Source organism: Pleurodeles waltl, chromosome 12, assembly GCF_031143425.1.
Source record: "Pleurodeles waltl isolate 20211129_DDA chromosome 12, aPleWal1.hap1.20221129, whole genome shotgun sequence".
Lineage (NCBI taxonomy): Eukaryota > Metazoa > Chordata > Amphibia > Caudata > Salamandridae > Pleurodeles > Pleurodeles waltl.
This window is the reverse complement of record NC_090451.1, coordinates 501171016-501190078: the sequence shown is the minus strand read 5'-3', so window position 1 is coordinate 501190078 and position 19063 is coordinate 501171016. Positions and strand designations below refer to the sequence as shown.

The following is a 19063-nucleotide window of genomic DNA, read 5'->3' as shown; positions in this document are numbered from 1 at the left end:
CCTTCCTTTTAAAGATTAATGCATCATGATCAATATGTGGTGAACTATAATCTGAGTATAATGTAGTAAGTGGACGCTTCCTTACATGTGTACCACTGTTCTAGAAACTTTTAACATAACACCAATAGCTTTTCTCTCCCTATAACCAATACATTGTGTGCAATCTGCCATTGCCAAGCTGCAACAGACATCACCACTGGGCCCAGGCTTAACCCCAACCCTGGATGCGCTTTGGGCTCACGATGCACTGCTACTGACCAATGTAACAAATGAGCACAGTTAAACAGTTTCATTCCTGTTAATCATCGATGCTAAAAGAGATGGTGGTTCTTTGAAAATGACAACAACCACATAACATACATCTATGTATTCGACAACGATAAAAACATATCAAAATTTCCCAGTATTATCTGAAATACAATATCACAGTTTGAGCTGAACATGTCCTCTATGGCCCACAACTTATACATTTGTAATATAATAATAATAATAATAATAATAATAATAATAATGATGGAAAACCTATAGTTCTCAAAGTAGTGCAATGAAAAGTCACAGGCAAAGTGAAGGAGTGACTGCCAAATAAAATATATATATATATTTAATAGTTGACGGTGCTTCACCTGAAACGCATTTTGCTTTAGACAGAAAAAAAACCACACACAATTAATGTCTACTTTCTGAAAATTCACCAACACGCACAAACGCAGGAATTAAGTTTTCCAATGTGTGCCTACATAGAATGCTCCCAGCTGCATCTCTGTTATTGTTTATATTTCTCGAAACCACGGAGCTCCTTTCGGTGAAGGGTGAAAATTGTCGAGTTAAAAAGAAATAGGTGTTGTGATATCGCTAGTAAAAAAATATGTCAAAGTTGGCAGTGGTGAAATAGCACTGATCGATGTTTAAAATGGAAGAAAGTGATTCACTCTCCACGTGCCCAAAATCGACGTACCAGAATAAATAAACCCGCTATGTATGTGCACGCCTGAATTAGGCATGCATGGCCCTTTTTCAATCAGGCAGCGTGCTAGGCAAGTCTTCTGGGAGGTCTCCTGAGGAGAAGGCAAGCATGACAGGCCAGAATGAAAAACACCACCCAAAAGGCATGGCAGGAGAACAAAGATGGCTGACATTCCATGTGAAATAGGATAAAAACCAACATATCAAGCTGAAATCGAGGCTGGGAACATATTTCTACGGCAGAAACAGCGTTCTTTGGATTCTTTAAACCACGTACATCGCTAAAACATCTGTCTTGCAACAACAACTTGTTTCCCTGGCACAACTGAAAACGCCCTCTACAATACACAAAGCCCCCAAACACATCAAAAACGGTGGAGATGCACACGCCATGAGTCGATATTAATGAGAGGTCGGGGTCATTTGCATCCCCGAGTAATAGAAAGCTTTTTAACACCACACACTCCCCACAGACGCACGTCCAGTTGTCCCGTTAGCTTTTCTTGTGACGCTCAGACATTGCAACTCCTCGTTCTCTAATCGCTCAAGCCTTGAAACTGTAATTATTCTGCCTACATGTATTTTCTGGTGCCACGTGCCTGGTCTGCTTTGTTTCACTCCATTGTGGCGCGGGGATATGCGCAAAATATCGCCACACTACGAAAGGTGATGTACCCACCGGCAAACTGTTTCCTGGGAAATGAAGTTATCGTGCTATTGTACCTCAGCAGTTTTGTAAAATAATCTTAAATATTTAGGCATATCAAAGAACTGGCAATGGGGAGAAGGCTAGGGAGCAAAGTGGATAAAGAAACTTGCCCATGATCGCTCAGTGTCTTCGAGTGGGAAGCCAGAATTATACAACTCTGTTTTCCATTTTGCACGGTAAACAATTTAATCATTGTAGCGCAACCCCTCCCACACAGGGCAATTTTTCCGTCTCCCCTTTCTTTATTGCTAAGTCTCGGGTGTTACCTGTCAAGGAAGACAAAATTAAAAGATAGAAATTATCCGGGTCCGCCATGCTGCAATGCGCGCCAGTAACGCATAATCTAGTGGTTTCCCCTGTAAAAGTTTTAGGTCATTGCACACATGACTTAAACATGCTGAGGGTAGTTGTGAAACCCGTTCTCTGTTGTACAAACTGTTTCTCCTGCAGAAATCTGCCATATGCCCCATTCCTCACGTTCCACTGTACGTTATGACTCTAGTCTGATATTTTATTTGGAATCACCAGGGTCTACAGGTAAGTGGCCGTTCCTCGGAGAAAAATATGCGCTCACCTACTCTGTGCTTCTGTCAGTACCTGTTCCCTGGGCAGAAACCACTAAATAAACGCTTGTAAAACGGCTCTGAGGTGCGCAGGCGTTCACCATGGGGAATACAGCTTTCGTACTTTGCAGCGAATATGTCCAAAAGCATGCGAACATCTCATTTTCCAAGAAAATCCATGCGGTGAGAAAACAGCTATTTTCACCTGTTTGTCCCCTGAAGTGCTATTTCTAAAGAGTGTTTGATATTTTCCAGCAAGCTTTCCTAAGTGCCATGGAAATAAACGCACAAGCAAATGCACAGCCCTGCTGCTATTTCTTGGATGGCTGATGTCTCCCCTTGGAGACCACGCACCTGGAGTTCCTCGGCACTCCACTTGCCTGATCCTCCACTGTTTAGGAAAACAGCGCAGACTATAAATTGTTCGTTCATTACAAGCTTATGTGGCAATTAAAAATATAAACAAACTTGTGCCTAACCACTGAACGGTTCCAGGAATAAGGCAGCGAGAGAGATAGATACGCAGAGAGAGAGAGCGAGACAGGGAAGGAAGGAGAGAAAGAGAACGGAGAGACAGAGAGATGTTGCCGCTCTTAGAAGATTACACACAATGGTATGCGTAACCCTTACATCAACATCAAATTAAAAAAAAGACAATCGACTTTTAAGGTTTTTGTACGTATTCGGAGCATTTTAAACGCAATAAAACGTGTTCAAACCGTGAAATCATTGTGCACGCGCTGGCGGTAATATCTGGGCGATGTTGGCAAGGTTTTTGTCATTTAGTCCAATATAAGATATCAAGTAGTGTAATGTTAGGAATGCCTGAGACAAAATGCTTTGAGGTATCCTGCTGAAAACGGAACGTACATTTTTGTTGACAAAGTAGCAACCCTTTTAAAAAAAATAAAATGAGATTTGAGCCCCGCCTAAGGGATGATACAAAGAAATCAGGGAATTGGCGAAAGGCAAGGTATAATACTGCAGTTGTTTAATGGGTTCCCCTGTGGAGGGGCAAGGGTGCCGTCTCATTCGTCTGCTGCCTTCCATGCTTAGTACAGGTCCCTCAGGCTGAAAAGCATCTTTAGGCAGCGCAGATAAGATGCACAGGGGCACATAGGCTCGTGTAAGTTACCTGTGATGCCTCCAGTGGCTCGGGCAGCAGGTGGCTGAAGGCGTCCCTGCTGCTGCTATGTTTCCCTCCGGGGCTCAGCAGGAGCTCTCTGTGCGCGTGGGCAGCAGTGGCTGCAGGTCCCTATTCGCGTGGGCCACCCTCGCGCTGTGCCTCTCAGTCTCCCTGTTCCAGCACCTTCAGCTGCGAACAGCTCCCTCAACCCGACCTAGCCCCGCCCCCTTCGGCGCGTGCCAGACAGAGTGTCATCTCACTGGCCACGCCCACCTTGCCTCGCGCGTCTACGGGCGCTCCTGAGAGGAGAACCTGACGCGTGCGCGCGCTCTCTCTGCCTGAAACCTACCCTACAGTGTCTCTGACGCTCCCTAACAGACTTTAATCAAGTCCGCGGCGGCCATCTTTGAAAAGAGATTATTGTAGGATTATACCTTAAGAGTAAGTACACATTCGTAGTTTTTCACCACTTTGTTAATATTTCCCACAAATGCTTCAAGAAAACATTTATTTTGAAATAACCTAATTCTATACTTTGTGTTACTCCTTTTATACTACAGGCTCTGAGACCTTATTTTCATATGGTAAAACTCGATATCTAACTTTCTCTTTAGCTGTTTATGAATATTTTTTACGACCTTCCCAATTACAATGCTAGTCTATATTTCAGTTCAAGACAACAATGATCTTCCCGGTTTGCTGTGTAGCTTTGTTGTGTGCGTCACCGGAAGTGTACTTCCGTTTCCATGACAGCAAGTACGGTAAGCGTTTGATTCCAGATACATTTCTTAACTTGTTTCTTAGGAGACTGTTATTATAGTACCTTTATGAGTTATTACGGGTTGCAATTGTTTTACGTGGCAGTGTTTCAGCTAACCTTGGAGCCGGGCACTGAGTCGGTATGTGACCGCCGGTAGCCACAGCTGTGCAGTATGGTACTGCACACATGTGAACGCTATTAAATGTGTTCTGTTCAGGGACCTGCTCCAACTAACAGTGCAGCGCATTATTGTACGTCCCTGCGCATAATTGAGCTTGTCCCGGTATGAAGCAGTATTTCTAGCACGACGTCCTATTTTTTTCAGTGCATCATTGTTTCGTTCTATGCTTAAAATGTGTAAAATAAGTAGAGGTACTCACCAACTTAGGCCACGATCTAGGAGGCGGGCCGGGGGTGTGGCTACGGGGCGGAGCTAGAGGCAAACATTTTGGCAGGGATCCAGATTTTCTTGGAGTGCATTATAGAGACATTTCTGCTATCTTTAAAGTATTCTTGTTGCTCTTACATGTACAGAATGATGCATTTAATATTTAATATATGTGCACATTGCGTCTGTACAGGTGTCACATAAAATCATGTGAATTTTGATACTATATATAACTATTACTAATCTGGGCGGTTTGATTCTGTTACAAATATTTAAACTGAAAACATTTAAATTCTGGAAATGTCAGACTTTAGAATGTGTCAATCAAGACAATTCTGCTCTTTTTAGGTCGAGCCTAGGCAGCGTGCATGAGCTTTCAGGTCGACATGCTGTATCTGCATCTGTGGGCTTTCAACCACACCCATCACTTTCATTTGTTGCTTGGTCTGCCTTTCAAAACCAAAATTCCTTTACTTTCTTTGGTAAATGCTTTACATTTGTCCTGCCTTGTTCCCGCCCTGGATACTGATCCTGTTACAGGTATCAGTTGACTTCTGGCCATTTACTTTGTTTTGAGGCACTATTTTTTTCTTTAAACTAGTTTGACTCAGCTCGGGGTGCGGTCCACCACCACCTCCCTCCTGTCGCTGCCTTTCATGGTAGTTTCAGCGCATGTCGCCATTCAAGTTCATCGCCCTGTGCGGCGCCATCCCTCCATTGCTCCCTGCCTTTCGTTCTATTTTATTTGTATGTTTGCGAGTCATGTTTTTGTTATTCATTTCCCCCTTGTTTTATGTGCACCAGGCTCCACTGCCCCTTCAAGTGTAGGAGACATGTGGCCGCAGCAGCGTCCTTGCCTGCTGCCCCCAGCAAGCACTGTTCCACCCAGCTCAGTGTCTCCTTCGGCTTGAAGGCGGGCAGCAGCTCTACAGTTCCTGCTGCTTCTCGTCTGCTCATTCCCACTGGTTCTGAGCAGCAGCCAGGCATAGATCCGGGTCTGCGCTGCCTTTCCTGTCTATCTCATCACATAGAGAGCAACAAAGATCATATCACCCCAGCGAAACGCAGCCCGTCTTTTATTTCAACAGGGGACGAGGAAGCCTCCTCCTGTTCACAGAGTGTATCTCGATCATCTTTCTACTGGGGGGGGGGGGGAAACATTTATGGCTGCCAGATCAGCCAATGCTTTACTAGGTTCCAGTGTATTCACATTCAAGGAACTCCTTTTGTGGGCAATAGGTCTCAAATAGAATTATCACAGTAAATACTCCTGTACATTTATTTCAATGCTTTAGGTAGTATGATTCCTTCATTCAACTCTTTAAAAAAGAAAGTAATAACATTTATATTTGTAAAACTAAGCAATACGTTTCATGGTTAAAGAGATTCAGGGTCCTAGTTAATTTTTAATTGTCTGGCGCTTCTCATTTTGATGTCTCTTCTATAAATAGACCACTACAAGATGGCAACCAACTTGATCTGAAGTTGACAGTTTGTTGCTGGTGAAAGTTGTTAGAGCACATGTGTTGCAATATGTCAAACTACGTGGAAACGTCCCTAACATTCATAAACTTTGAGAGTAATGTTATGTGACCCATTCAGACCTGGGTCTCGGTTTGCTTTTTTGTGGCAGTTCAGCATAATATCATGCTGAGAAATTGACCTGGTCTACCACTACTTTCATAGCGTCTGGCGAGGCGGCTGGCTGGAAAACTCTTATTGCAAATAAAAAAAAATTCTAGCTTACGCGTCAAGAATTTTCAATTCTATTAAGGACACGGAGGCGAGGATTATGCTGTCTCCTTCTTTACTAAACTCCAAACAGCAGCCAATCATTATACAAGAAAAACATAAACTACATGTCCCATGAGGCATAAGCCTAACATCACGTGACTCAATCACCACCCATGCCCTTTGTCCATAAATGCTATGACCCTTAACGTCACTTCCTCTTTCTTTGGATAAGTCTCTTCACAAATAGTCAAAATTAAAACTTTTCAAACTGCAAACTTGGTGCGATCCAAAGTCTTAGGGAACCAAACTTCCTGAAGGACTGAAGAAACAGGTCCTTGAACAACGTCTTCAGATTAGGGAAGATGCGACCTCAAGAATTATTCTGATCAGAACCTAAGGAAAACAATATATATATGGTAATATCCCGTAGTAGTGTAGGGAAAATACTCTTTCAATGATAATAGCAATTCTGGGTGGGAAGAAATAATGTTTATTATACAATCAAAACATAATAATAATCATCTGATGTTAACAACATTGTTTCTTAGGGAGGGATAATCCTCGCCTCCGTGTCCTTAATAGAATTGAAAATTCTTGACGCGTAAGCTCGATTTTTTTTTATTCTATTTCAGGACCGGAGGCTCTGATTATGCTCGTTTAAAGCTGAACCACAGAAGCAACATCTAAAACAGGTTTTTGATAAAAGTTTCTAAATGTGGATTCAGATGACCAGTCGGCCGCTTTCATAATATCCTCTAGGCGAGAGCCTAGGGCATATGTCTTAGACGCCATTGCGCCTCTCACTGAATGAGCTCCGAATATATTAATATCTATGCCTGCTTCATTCATTAGCCATTTAACCCATCGAGATAAGGTGGCCGATGAGACCAGTTTAAAAGGTTTTTGTAAAGCAATGAGTAACTGACCAGAGGCATCCTATCTAAGAGGTTCTGTAACCAGTTCATACTCTCTCAAACATTGAACCACACAAAGCATTGGGTTGTCTGGAAATGCTGGGTAAGATACTGACCTGCAATTAGTCTTTGTCCGTTTGGAAATGTTAAAAATAACCCCTTCGGGTGAATACACTCTACCTGTTAAGTCCAAGGCTCTGACGTCTGATAGGCGTTTGAAAGAAATGAGGCATAATAACATTGTCAGTTTGGCTGAAATTTGTTTACGGGAGAGGGAACCATTGTCCGGCCAGGATTCTAGCAATCTCAGTACAATGTTGACGTCCCACAAAGTGGAATATTTGGTTTGAGGAGGATTGGATAATCGAATACCTATAAGTAATTTACATACTAGAGGGTGTTCACCCACCGGTTTCCCATCTAAGTGAGCATGGCCAGCAGAAATGGCTGATCTAAAGTTGTTGACTGTTCTATAAGCTAGGCTTGAGCCAGCTAGTTCAGCCAGAAAATTACCAATCATTTCAATATTTGAGTCCACGGGATTGATATCCCGTCTATTACACCAACTAGTCCATCTTCTCCAGGCAGATGAGTATCTTTTGTGGGTACCCGATGCCCAGGCTTTTTTGATGAATGTCGCAGCTTGTTGCGAAATTTCTGGGATATTCCATCTTGCCCTGAAACCTTCCAAGCCATCAATGTTAGTTTCAGTGAAACAATCATTGGATGTTGATGATTCTCTGGGTTCAAAAGGAGGTTCAGGCGAGGAGGAATGAGAAGAGGTGGAGCGCATTCTAGTTGAAGGGCAAGTGGGAACCAAGGTTGAGCTCTCCAGCAAGGGGTCACTAATATGATCTCCGCTTTCTGTCGTCTTATTTGTGACAGTACTCTGGGAATCATTAGGAACGGGGGAAAGGCATATCCCCGAAACTTCGACCAATCTTGGAGAAAAGCATCAGTTGCCTGAGCTAGAGGGTCTGGGCGCCAACTGAAAAAGCAAGGGATCTGAGTATTGAGGCGGGAAGGGAATAAATCCATTTCGCACGGCCCCCAAACTTTGGATATCTGATGGAAAATTATCGGATCCAGTCTCCAGTCGCTGAAGTCTGTCAGGTACCTGGAGTTCCAGTCCGCTATCGTATTCTGGTCCCCTGGGAGGTATTCCGCCATGATGGTCAGGTGATGACTGAGGTAATAGTGCCAGAATTCCTTGGCAATTTCGGCCAGTATCTTGGATTTCGTGCCCCCCAGTTTGTTGACATATCGCACTGCCGATATGTTGTCCATTCGGAGCAGAATGCAGCAGTCTGTCTTTTGGGGGGAAAGGCTCCTGATGGCAAAGGATCCCGCTAGGAGTTCCAGACAGTTGATATGAAGGGTCTGTTCCCAGGTCGACCACCGGCCTCCAGTTACTATCGAGCCACAGCGGGCTCCCCATCCTCAACGGCTGGCATCGGACTCTATCACAATTTCTGGGTGAGAGCCGAAAATTGCTCTGCCGTTCCAGGCTTCCATGTGTTGGAGCCACCAATGAAGTTCTGCTTTCACTTCATCGGTCAGGGGAATAATTTCTGAGTAGCTGAGACCCTGTTGAAGGTGTCTGATTTTGAGTCTCTGAAGTGCCCGGTAGTGAAGAGGGGCCGGGAATATTGCCTGAATCGAAGAAGCCAGCAGACCCACTATTCTGGCAATGTTCCTCAATGAAATTATCTGGTTGGCTAAAGCCGTCCTTAGCTCTCTCTTGATGCCTTGAATTATTTGAGGTGGAAGAATAAGAAGGGAGAGGAGATAACCTATCCTGAATCCCAAAAAGTCTATCATTTGAGAGGGAGTCAATAATGACTTCTGCACATTGATAAGGAAACCTAATTCCTGCAGAAGATTGATTGTCCATTCCAGGTGAGTCATGAGTGTCTGGGGGTTCTGAGCCATCAGAAGGATGTGGTCGAGGTATACTATGAGTCTGACTCCCTTGGATCTCAGTCGTTCCATCACTGGCCTCAACAATTTCGTGAAGCACCACGGGGCCGATGAAAGGCCGAAGTGAAGGGCATTGAATTCCAGACAGTGTCCCTTCCAGAGGAATTGTAGGAATCTCCTGTGAGGGTGATAGATGGGGATTGACAGGTAAGCGTCTTTTAGGCCAAGGTGCACCATCCAATCTCCCTCTAGAAGAATGACTCATAGCAAGTGGATGCCCTCCATCTTGAAGTGCCTGTACAAGATCCAGTAGTTGAATTCTTTGAGATTTAGAACTAGACGGTGACCGCCTCCCTTTTTGTCTATGACAAAGATAGGGCTTAAGAAACCTGTTGGGTGAGGGAAAGAAAAGCTCACCGCTCCTTTGTGTAAGAGGTCCTGTACCTCTGAGTCTATAAAAGTCTGATCTGCAAGGGAAAAATACATTTGTGTTGGAGGGGAAGTTGGAACCGGAGTTCCTATAAACTCTAGGTGAAAACCAGTAACTGTCTGTAGAACCCAAGGGTCTCCTGAAATTCTTTTCCAGTTTTCTAGGAATAAGCCCACTCTGCCCCCAAGCCGTATTTGAGAATAAGGAATAATGCTTACCTGAATAACTAGATTCTTGGATTGCTCCCTGCTGACCCCTGCGGGGTCCTCATCTGCATCTGGGGCGTCCACCTCGGTTGCGAGTGGGGTAGAAGGTGGTGTCCGATTGGTCGGAGTACCAGTTGTTTCTCCCTCTCGTATAGGGGTATTGAGAGCTTTGGAAGGATCCTCGGCCGGGCATACGCCCTCCAAAACATCCGGCCCTGGCAAAAAGGTTTCTCTTGAAGACTTTCTTAAGCGATAAGTGTGCCTTATCTAGGGAAGAGAAAGTAGCACAAAAGTTTGCTAGGTCCTTTATAAAGGACGAGCCAAAAAGGAGGCCATCAACCGATGGGCCAGCTTCTGAGGTTGCAAGGTCCATTAACTTGGGATCGATTCTCATAAGAATGGATTTGCGGCGTTCTGACGATACCGCACAGTTTGCGTTGCCAAGAAGGCAAAGAGATCTCTGGGCCCAGCCAATCAGGACATCTGTATCCACGGGCGTATTCGATTGTTTGGCGAGGTAGGCCATGTCGAGGATTTTTGTCAAGGTACCCGTGACATCCAGAAGCTTATCCTGGCTTATCCGCCATGATCTGTCTAAACCCTTCTTGGGGTCTTTGCCAAATTTTCTCATGAATGTGACCATAGTGGGATCAATGTCAGGAGTGTCCGTAACCTTTTCCTCTACATCAGGTCTAGGGCATTCAGCCCGAAGGCGTGAGCGGACCTCCTTGTCAAAGCTTCTGCTGACATTGTCATGTATGTATTGAGCTACTTCAGGAGATGGGGTCCAGTTGGAGGCTCGAGGGTGCATGATCTGGGTGGGGTCGAAATCTAGGGTCTTAGATGAGGCAGGTTATTTTCTAGGTTTTTTGCTGGGGCTAGGGGGGTCCGAGGCGTCAGAATCGCTGGAGTCAGAGTTGGGATCTGAAGAGGATTGAGAGGAGTCTAAGTCTTTAGAATTACTATAGTTATGCTCAGTGGAATGCTTTTTAAATAATTTGTTAAATGCATCAGCATGAACACCAGTGATCGTGTTATCAACCTCCTCTAAGTTTATGGTTTTGGCTTTGCACTTGGATTTCTTCTCATGTGAAGAAGATTGAAGTTCGCTATGCCAACCCTGGGATTTTGCGAAATCAAATAATTGCCCTGAAAAGGGTCCCAATGCTTTCACCAGGGCGTCATTAACAGATTGCTGTACTCTGTTATCAAGGGCTTCCACTAGGTTTACCTCTAGTTGGTTGCCCAAATCATCAGGATAAAATCCACCTTCATTTTCACTCCATTGAGCCATTTTTAAACTTTTTTGAAAAAACAGTAGGGGGAGTGTGAGCCCCAGACAGGCTAATTGGCCCTATTATATGGTGGAGGGAGCTGCCCGTATATAACACTCTAGGCAATGCTTTTTTATATTTTACAACCCAGTTCCAGATGAACTGAGCGTCAGGGAGCAGATAAAAGGTTAGGAGGAAGAGAACCAGCTGGCAGGCGCTCCGCGCGTTCGAGGATCCAAGCCGACTCATCAAAGTGATGAGATCGGCTTGAAAAACGCGCGTGCAAAGCGCGAGCGTTGCCAGGGAAAGGGGACTACACAAGCGTGTAGTTGCTCCCGCTCCACAGGGCGTCAGGAATCAGGTCGGCAGAAGCCGCGCAACTAAAAGGGGGAAAATAAATGCGTTATCGCGAGCGAAATCGCGTCGCTACCCGGAGTCATAAAACGGTATAAATATACAGTATTACAAGCACATTAACATATTAATAATACACAATAAACGTAAGAATGAATAAAAAACGTCACTTATCTGCTGCGGAGCAGCAAAGAAAGAGGAAGTGACATTAAGGGTCATAGCATTTATGGACAAAGGGCATGGGTGGTGATTGGGCCACGTGATGTTAGGCTTATGTCTCCTGGGACATGTAGTTTATGTTTTTCTTGTATAATGATTGGCTGCTGTTTGGAGTTTAGTAAAGAAGGAGACAGCATAATCGGAGCCTTGGGTCCTGAAATAGAATCTCATTTACTTCCGGACTGTTTTATCTGTTACCTCTCATTGGAGTGCTTCTAAAGAGTTAATATTACATTTCTGACTTCTCCACTAACCTGAAGCACCTCAGGTTTACTGTTTGTCTCACGCCGCCTCTTTCTTCTTATTGGCCTACCCTTCTTATCTGTGTGATGTGCAGTTCATACTTTTTATGTGTTAGTCTAAATATGCTTGTAGGTGGGGTAAACATATGTTTTGTTGAAAGCAGAACAAATATCGCAAGATGTTGCAAGTGCGAGGCTTGAAGCAGGAAAGATTGTAGGCTGCTCTCGAGAAAAGAGGGCACAGCATATTATTATTTTATGTTCTTCTTTCTCTTCAAGCTTGCTCAGCATACTCATTGCAGGAATGCTACTTTGTACTACTATCCAACCCCCTAAGTATCTTTATAGAATGAACATGTTGCATGGTCAATAGTTACTCAACACTGCTGTCTGAAAATACACTATGGGTCTCTGTCCGAAATCGGGAAACATGGTCCTTTTTACACTTTGTGTATATTTCAAATTTGAGACTGGAGCCTGTGGTTTTACTTGGTTACTCTGTGTTGCTTGACAACCTTCAGTCCTGTTCTAAGCCGAACAAGTCATTTTTCAAGATGGGCGCTGTATACTTGTCCAGTGTTGATTGTATTGCTTTTATTGTTTATATCTTGTCAGTTTGCTTTACAATTGCATTTTACAGTTTGTTTCAGCGTGTGCACTCAAGCTACCACAGGCATGTAATAAATGTATTTATTGGGCATGGGGTGTGTCGATAAAGATGCCGACCTTCTGCCACTTTCCCTGGGGCTGCTATGAGGCAGATACTGCTGTTGGGGATAGTCCCCGATCACCTCTTGCTCCCTCAATTCACTGCATGCAGTAGATTGTGAGCCACTCGGGTCCCTTTCCAGCCAGGTATCTCCCAAATCATTTATTAGGTCGAGACTAGAAGTGCATATTGTATTCACTCTGTGGGCTTACCCCACGCCCACGTGAAGTAACAATAGATATTGTATCACCCAGAATAATGTGCTGCATGCCTAAACACTTATAAGGTCCCTAACACAAGGCCTATTGGCTGTGCCAGCCCTTATTTCTGGTAGACCCTTACATCTTTTTCTGCTTTCTGTAAACCTCCATCTCTCACGAGATCCAGCCTTGCCAAGTGTCACACATCTGGGGTTAAAGTAACACATTTTAAGGTAATTTACTGTATTCCCGCACATGCAGAAGATTATTACTCATATTTAAACTGAGCTGCATCATGTCTTTTAGGGCTCTTAATTTTCCTCAAAAGGAAGGATGCACACCAATTGAGAGGGATAGATGGGCAGAGAGCTCCTGCAGCCAGGAATGGTGAAGCAAGCAGCTGGAGAGCTGACTGGGTAATCTTTACTCACACCTGGTGCACAATGGAACGTGTCCTGCCCTCTGCCGAGTCTGCACCCTCACGGGTCTTCAGTGAAAGATACAATTGAAGGGAACCACTGTCAGCAGTGGTTGAACGATCCAGACCGGCACTCTCAATCTTAGTAATGTGATACTGTTGAGCATGTTACTGTGGATGAAGCCTGCTTACTTTTGTGATTCACTGCCTCAGGCCTCCTTGATGCACATTCGTGATCAGCAGGAGGTAGGAGGCTGTCCTGTCCCAGCGGTAGGAGTCCCACAAAATGTAATGTTAGTGTCCACATGGAGGGCCTCTGGGCCAAGCTGGGGGGCACCGCCGAGGGCCGCAGGCTGTAATACGCTGGCAGCACCTCCATGGCTTCAGGTCCAAAGCAGGTTGCTGCTGCTGTCACTGGCGGTGAAAAGACCCTGAGCACTGCTAGACCAGGGCAAGTAGCTCTAGAGGTAGGTATAGCGAGATAGAGAAGAAGAGGGAGAACGTTTGGGAACAGAGGAGAAAAGATTAAGAGATGTTAAGAGAATGGAGAAGAGAATCTGAATTAGAAGGAAAAAGTGAGAGTAAGAGATATGAAAAGCAAGGAGGGGGAGAGAGCGATAAAGAGAAAGTGAGGGAGAGCTAGACATAAAAATGGGGACTGAAGGACTGATGCAGATAAAAAGAGCGAGAGGGACCAGGAAAAAGAAAGAGGAGGAAGGGAGCAGATAGAGAGGAGAGAGGTAGACCAATGACACAGAGAGACGAGGTATCAGGCATAAAAAGGAGAGTGTGCAAGAGAAAAACACTTGGGAAACTGCATGCTGCAGTCAAGAAATTCGCTATTGGCTTGACAGGACGACTAGGATAACGCCACTCACAAGACTAGCAGCTACTGGGAGCAAACAAGTTACCAAGTTAGAAATTTCACTTCAGATTGTGCCATGTGGTGACCCGTCCATAGACACCATAAGGCCGTGGACAAGAAGAAAATGGCAGCCAATATCGAAACACGGCCATAATCACCCCCATTCCTCTCTTGAAATCTCTATTCAGCTGGCACCAAAATTATAATTCCATGTGAAAATCGGGGCATTCTAAAACTAATTGCAAGAATATTGATGCCTAAGTGTAGAAAATGAAGCAATTGTGAGAATGCAACCATGCACAGGTAAAAGAGGGTTTTAAAGGTAACCAGGAACTGTTGGAATACATGTCCCCGTAGTCCAGTCCGATGCTAGCAGCTGAACACAGACGTTTAAAAGTGCCAACCAGCCTGCCTTCAGCTATCACAGGTTTCCCCTCCAAACAGAGCCCAAGGTAGTGTGACCAGCATTCCACCAGATCCTGCCAGCAGGGCTATAAAATGGTCTTTAGTGCAGCACGGCCCTCAAGGGCAGCACACAAAGGCTATGCATCTCGGTGGTCACCCATCATGTACGGACCCACTGCCAATACTCAGCCTGCCCTGACAGTCACTTCTGATTGGCACAGGTCACTCTGGCAGCAGAGCACTAAACTGCATGCAGTGGGGCAGCGTCAGAGCGTGGGGCAGGTGGGGTAAAATGGGCTTAAAAAGAACAAAATAGTTCTGCCGCTTTGTCTGTCACCTTCAGGTAAGTACATATAAAATAAAAAAAGGAAAGATAAATGCAAGTTCAAGTAATCGGTGGTAAATGTACTCTATTACATTGTGAAATCTTAGTTAATGCAATCTCTCTGCAGATGTCTGTCTTTGTATTTGAAACCAAAAAGAAAGAGAATTGAATCCTGGTGGTGCAAGAAGGAATAGTTATTGTCTGGTAATAGTGCTATGAGGTACCATCCTGCAACTGGGAAAGCACTTTCACTATACAAGTAATTAATTGTACTACACACAGTAAAAAAGAAAATGCCTCTCACAGTGTCACATATTTGACTGTAGAACGTCACTCTTAAGTACACCGAAGCCATGGTAATCTCCCACATAAACAATCTGAAAACTTGTCAGCTGTGTTGAACTCTTTTTTTACTCGACTGTCTTTAATCTGTCATTCTGCACCCTTGCTTCACCCCCTCTTTGCTGTGCCATTTCACACCCACAAACGTGCAAATTCACTTTCTCTCCTCACCTTTAAGCACACCATTTTTTGTCAGTATTTCATGAGCTGCATACCCCCTCCACACACTTATCTATGTAATCATTGTTAAAATGGAAAATATGGAACTATCCCTCTGCGCATTTTGCTCAGAGACCAAGGATTGGTTGTATATCTTTGTTCCTTATGGCAGGCACAATGGGAAGCCCACAGTACCTACATCCCAAAGTCTAAAGCTATTACATTGTATCCCACCATGAACAATAATCAAAGCCCTCAACCCTGCAAGATACTCAGAGGCAACATAGTTAATAGTGTTCACTATACAAGAGGCATATGTTGCATGACAAACTTAACAAAACAAATCAGATAAAAAACAAATACTCTTTAGGGATACAAAATAACTAAAATATGGAAAGTAAATAGAGACTGCATTACTGATATGGATTAACTCACAGGTTTATACAGTCAGTGCACAGTACTGTGGATGTATATAATGATCACTACACCTGATGAGGTGCTGAAGCGCTTTATGGAGGAGTAGAATGCTACTCCATAGAGTCTTGAGGTACAATGCAGACCAAACAGTTTAACAGGACACTAGTCAATACAGAAATGATGATCCAAATTATCAGCTCTTTATCTCTCCACATAGTTATCCCTCAACCCAGAAGCAAATGAAAATGTAGCAGCATGGAAAATATGTCTGAACAGTATATCTTACATCCCTCCCATTGACAAACAGGGATATCGAATTCCTATCACCTGATGTCCAGGACATATTGTTTGGGGTCAAGGGCAACACGTTTTCATGTTTATTTTGTCCTTAGGACAAGTAGGTCCAACCCCCAGCTGCACAAACCCTTTGGCCTACAGTTTACAGAGAAGGGAACTATCTGTAGTTGAGGTAGTATGTGCGTTCCTTTATTAATGCTGTTCGAACTTGTATTTATGGTTCATTAATGAAAAGCCTCCATCCTTAGGGTTTATGTTGATAATAAATGTTTTAAAATCAAACTGCACTACTGAGAGTGGTTCCAGTAAAAAAAAAAAAAGGGTACGCACATATTTGAAAAGTTTAACAATATGAGGCTAAGTATAATGCTCCCAGAATGCTCTCTGATTAGATGCAAATGCTTGAAGAAGCTTGTAAGCAAGAGTTAAGATTCTTTGCTTACAAAATAAAATGTTTAGAAAAAAATGCAAGTAGGAAAAAAAAACTTTCACTACTGTGAAACTTTAGGTGCTATTTCTTTGAAGAGTCATTTAGTAAAATGTGTTGATGCATGCTAGTATCTCCAAAAATATTCCTAGTAGAAAGTCAGTGTAACCATTTTCAACAAGATTATGGGGAAGCATTGAAATAAACAAGCACTGGCAAAGCCAACTGACATAACTTTTTGTTTTTGTGAGAGTCTTTGGTTTCGTAAATGCGTGTCTTGTTTTGACATGGCTTTCGTACCACTTTATTGTTGTAGGAGCTGCCAGGCGCCCACCCTTGTAACAAACACTGGCAAAAAGAGAAAAAGGTTTTTAGTCTCAAAAAGCACACATTGCCACCAATGGTGTAACAAAGCCCCGCAGCCCTCTCCGGGAGGCCCCCCTCAGCACAGAATTTGCCCTGAGTGAGTGTGGAGGGGGGGCACCATGTTCTTTGCAGGGGGCGCCCTCCAGTTTCGTTATGCCACTGATTGCCACAGTAGTTCCTAGAACTGAACAAAACTACTTTGTGTGCCAATATGCTATTTGTGGAAGAGCAGAATGCAATCACTCACAGTAAAGCCAACCGATAAAGAGAGAAATAGAAGTTCAATAAAAACAAATAGGGGGTCATTACAACCCTGGCGGACGGTGTTAAAGGTGCGGTAATACTGCAAACAGGCCGGCGGACAAAAAAAGGGAATTATGACCGTGGCGGAAACCGCCAACATAGACAGCCACTTTAACACTCCGACCGCCACGGCGGTACAGACAAGCAGCGCGGCGGTCACCGCCAGCAGACAGGCGGAAGACAATGTACCGCCCACAGTATCACGACCCGCCAATCCGCCACCTTTTCCGGGGCGGATTCACAGTGGATAAAAACACGGCGGAAACTGCTTTTGCAATGGGAAAATGCTCACCTTCTACACATCCCACGAGGAAGGAGGCCACCATGGAGCCAGAATTACAAATCCTACCTGCCCTTGTCTTCCTGCTCATTTATGAACACCAGCAACGGCTGCGCAGAAGACAACGGTGAGTACTGCACCTACGACATATGGGAGGGGGGAGGCAAAAGTCAGGGGGACACACACGAAAAACACCCACCCCCACCCCCACCCTCGCACATTATAACACACACAGCTACGCATGTCAAAACATCACAGTAACAACCCACAACCCCCCGGAAGAATGCAAAGACCAAAGGAAATCATTCGAAAAATTGTAATGTATCAAAATACAGTTACCAAATATATACAGAGATATATATACAAATTCAAAAGTATATACATTACGAGAAGCAGTGCAGGTATGCACATATCAATGTCAGTGCACCACTGGGCCAAAAATGCATGGGCGAGGCCCACACACGATACCTGTCCACAAACGGAGAGAACACTGCCGGGGCATCGAATAGAAATACAACAGGCACCTCAGGGGGAAGGGAAGGGGGGGGCACCTCAGCCAGATTACAGGACCACGCCAGATCCACGACGGGGCTCCATGCCCATTGATGTATCCTGGGGAGTGCAAAGCCACAGTCTCTCAAGTCTCTACAGTGGGTGGTTTGCCCACTGTACCATCCTGGGGAGTGCAAAGCCGCAGTCTCTCAAGTCTCTACAGTGGGTGGTTTGCCCACTGTACCATCCTGGGGAGTGCAAAGCCACAGTCTCTCAAGTCTCTACAGTGGATAACAGTCTCCAACGGTTCTGGAAGGGGAATGGTGCCCACACTGCATTTAGCTCCCCGTGACGGTTCCTGTACCGTCACAGTCCCAGCTGTACATGGGATAACGATGCTTGATGTGGCAGTGTTTCCTTGTTTAGCGGTGCTATGCCATGGCGGTCTCTGATCTGTTCAGCGGTTCTCTGCCCTGTTCAGCGGTCTTCACCATGGCGGTGATTCCCTTGTTCAGCGGTGCTTTGCCATGGCGGTCTCTGATCTGTTCAGCGGTGCTGTGCCCTGTTCAGCGGTCTTCACCATGGAGGTGATTCCCTTGTTCAGCGGTGCTTTGCCATGGCGGTCTCTGATATGTGCATTGGTGTGTGGCATGACGGTCCCTCATTTTCCAGCGGGTCTGTGGCAGCCGGGGCCCTCCTGGGCACTGACTCTGGCGGTGGTCTCCTGACCAGTGACGATACTCGTGCCCTCCTGGGCAATGACTCTGGCGGTGGTCTCCTGACCAGTGACGATACTCGGGCCCTCCTGGGCAATGACTCTGGCGGTGGTCTCCTGACCAGTGACGATACTCGTGCCCTCCTGGGCAATGACTCTGGCGGTGGTCTCCTGACCAGTGACGACGGTGCTGGCGGTGGCGTCCCGTCCGCCGGGGAGGATGGCGCCCTTCTCCGCCGTGCTGCTCCCACCAGACTGTGCAGACTTACTCTGGCCCTTCACCACCTTTGGAGGAGTCACAGCTGACTCTGCAATCCCCCTGGGACCCTTGTGACCAGTTTTGCCGCCAGGAGTCTTCACCCTGTCCCGTCGGCCACTTTCCAACTTTGGGTGCTTTACAGGGGGTGGACTGGCAGTGCTTTGGCTCCGTGTCACACTGCCTGCCCTGGTGGCCGGTGCACTCCACACACCTTGAACACGCACCACTGGTACTGGAGTCTTTTTGGCTGAGGTGCTACTACGGGACTTATGAATTGGAGGG

The 19063-nt window shown here is 45.2% G+C and overlaps 2 protein-coding genes across 3 annotated transcripts in view; one reads left to right on the top strand and one right to left on the bottom strand.

The window, feature by feature from the left end:
* SMPD3 (sphingomyelin phosphodiesterase 3) overlaps positions 1-3611 on the bottom strand; it is a 1015604-nt gene extending 1011993 nt beyond the window's left edge. The window contains exon 1 of the mRNA XM_069217238.1: positions 3371-3611. The gene's annotated coding sequence lies outside the window, so the exon portion shown is untranslated. The remainder of the gene's footprint in view (positions 1-3370) is intronic.
* The window catches only part of LOC138267955 (uncharacterized), a 1270490-nt gene that overhangs the window by 82472 nt on the left and 1168955 nt on the right, over positions 1-19063 (top strand). The window lies entirely within an intron of this gene.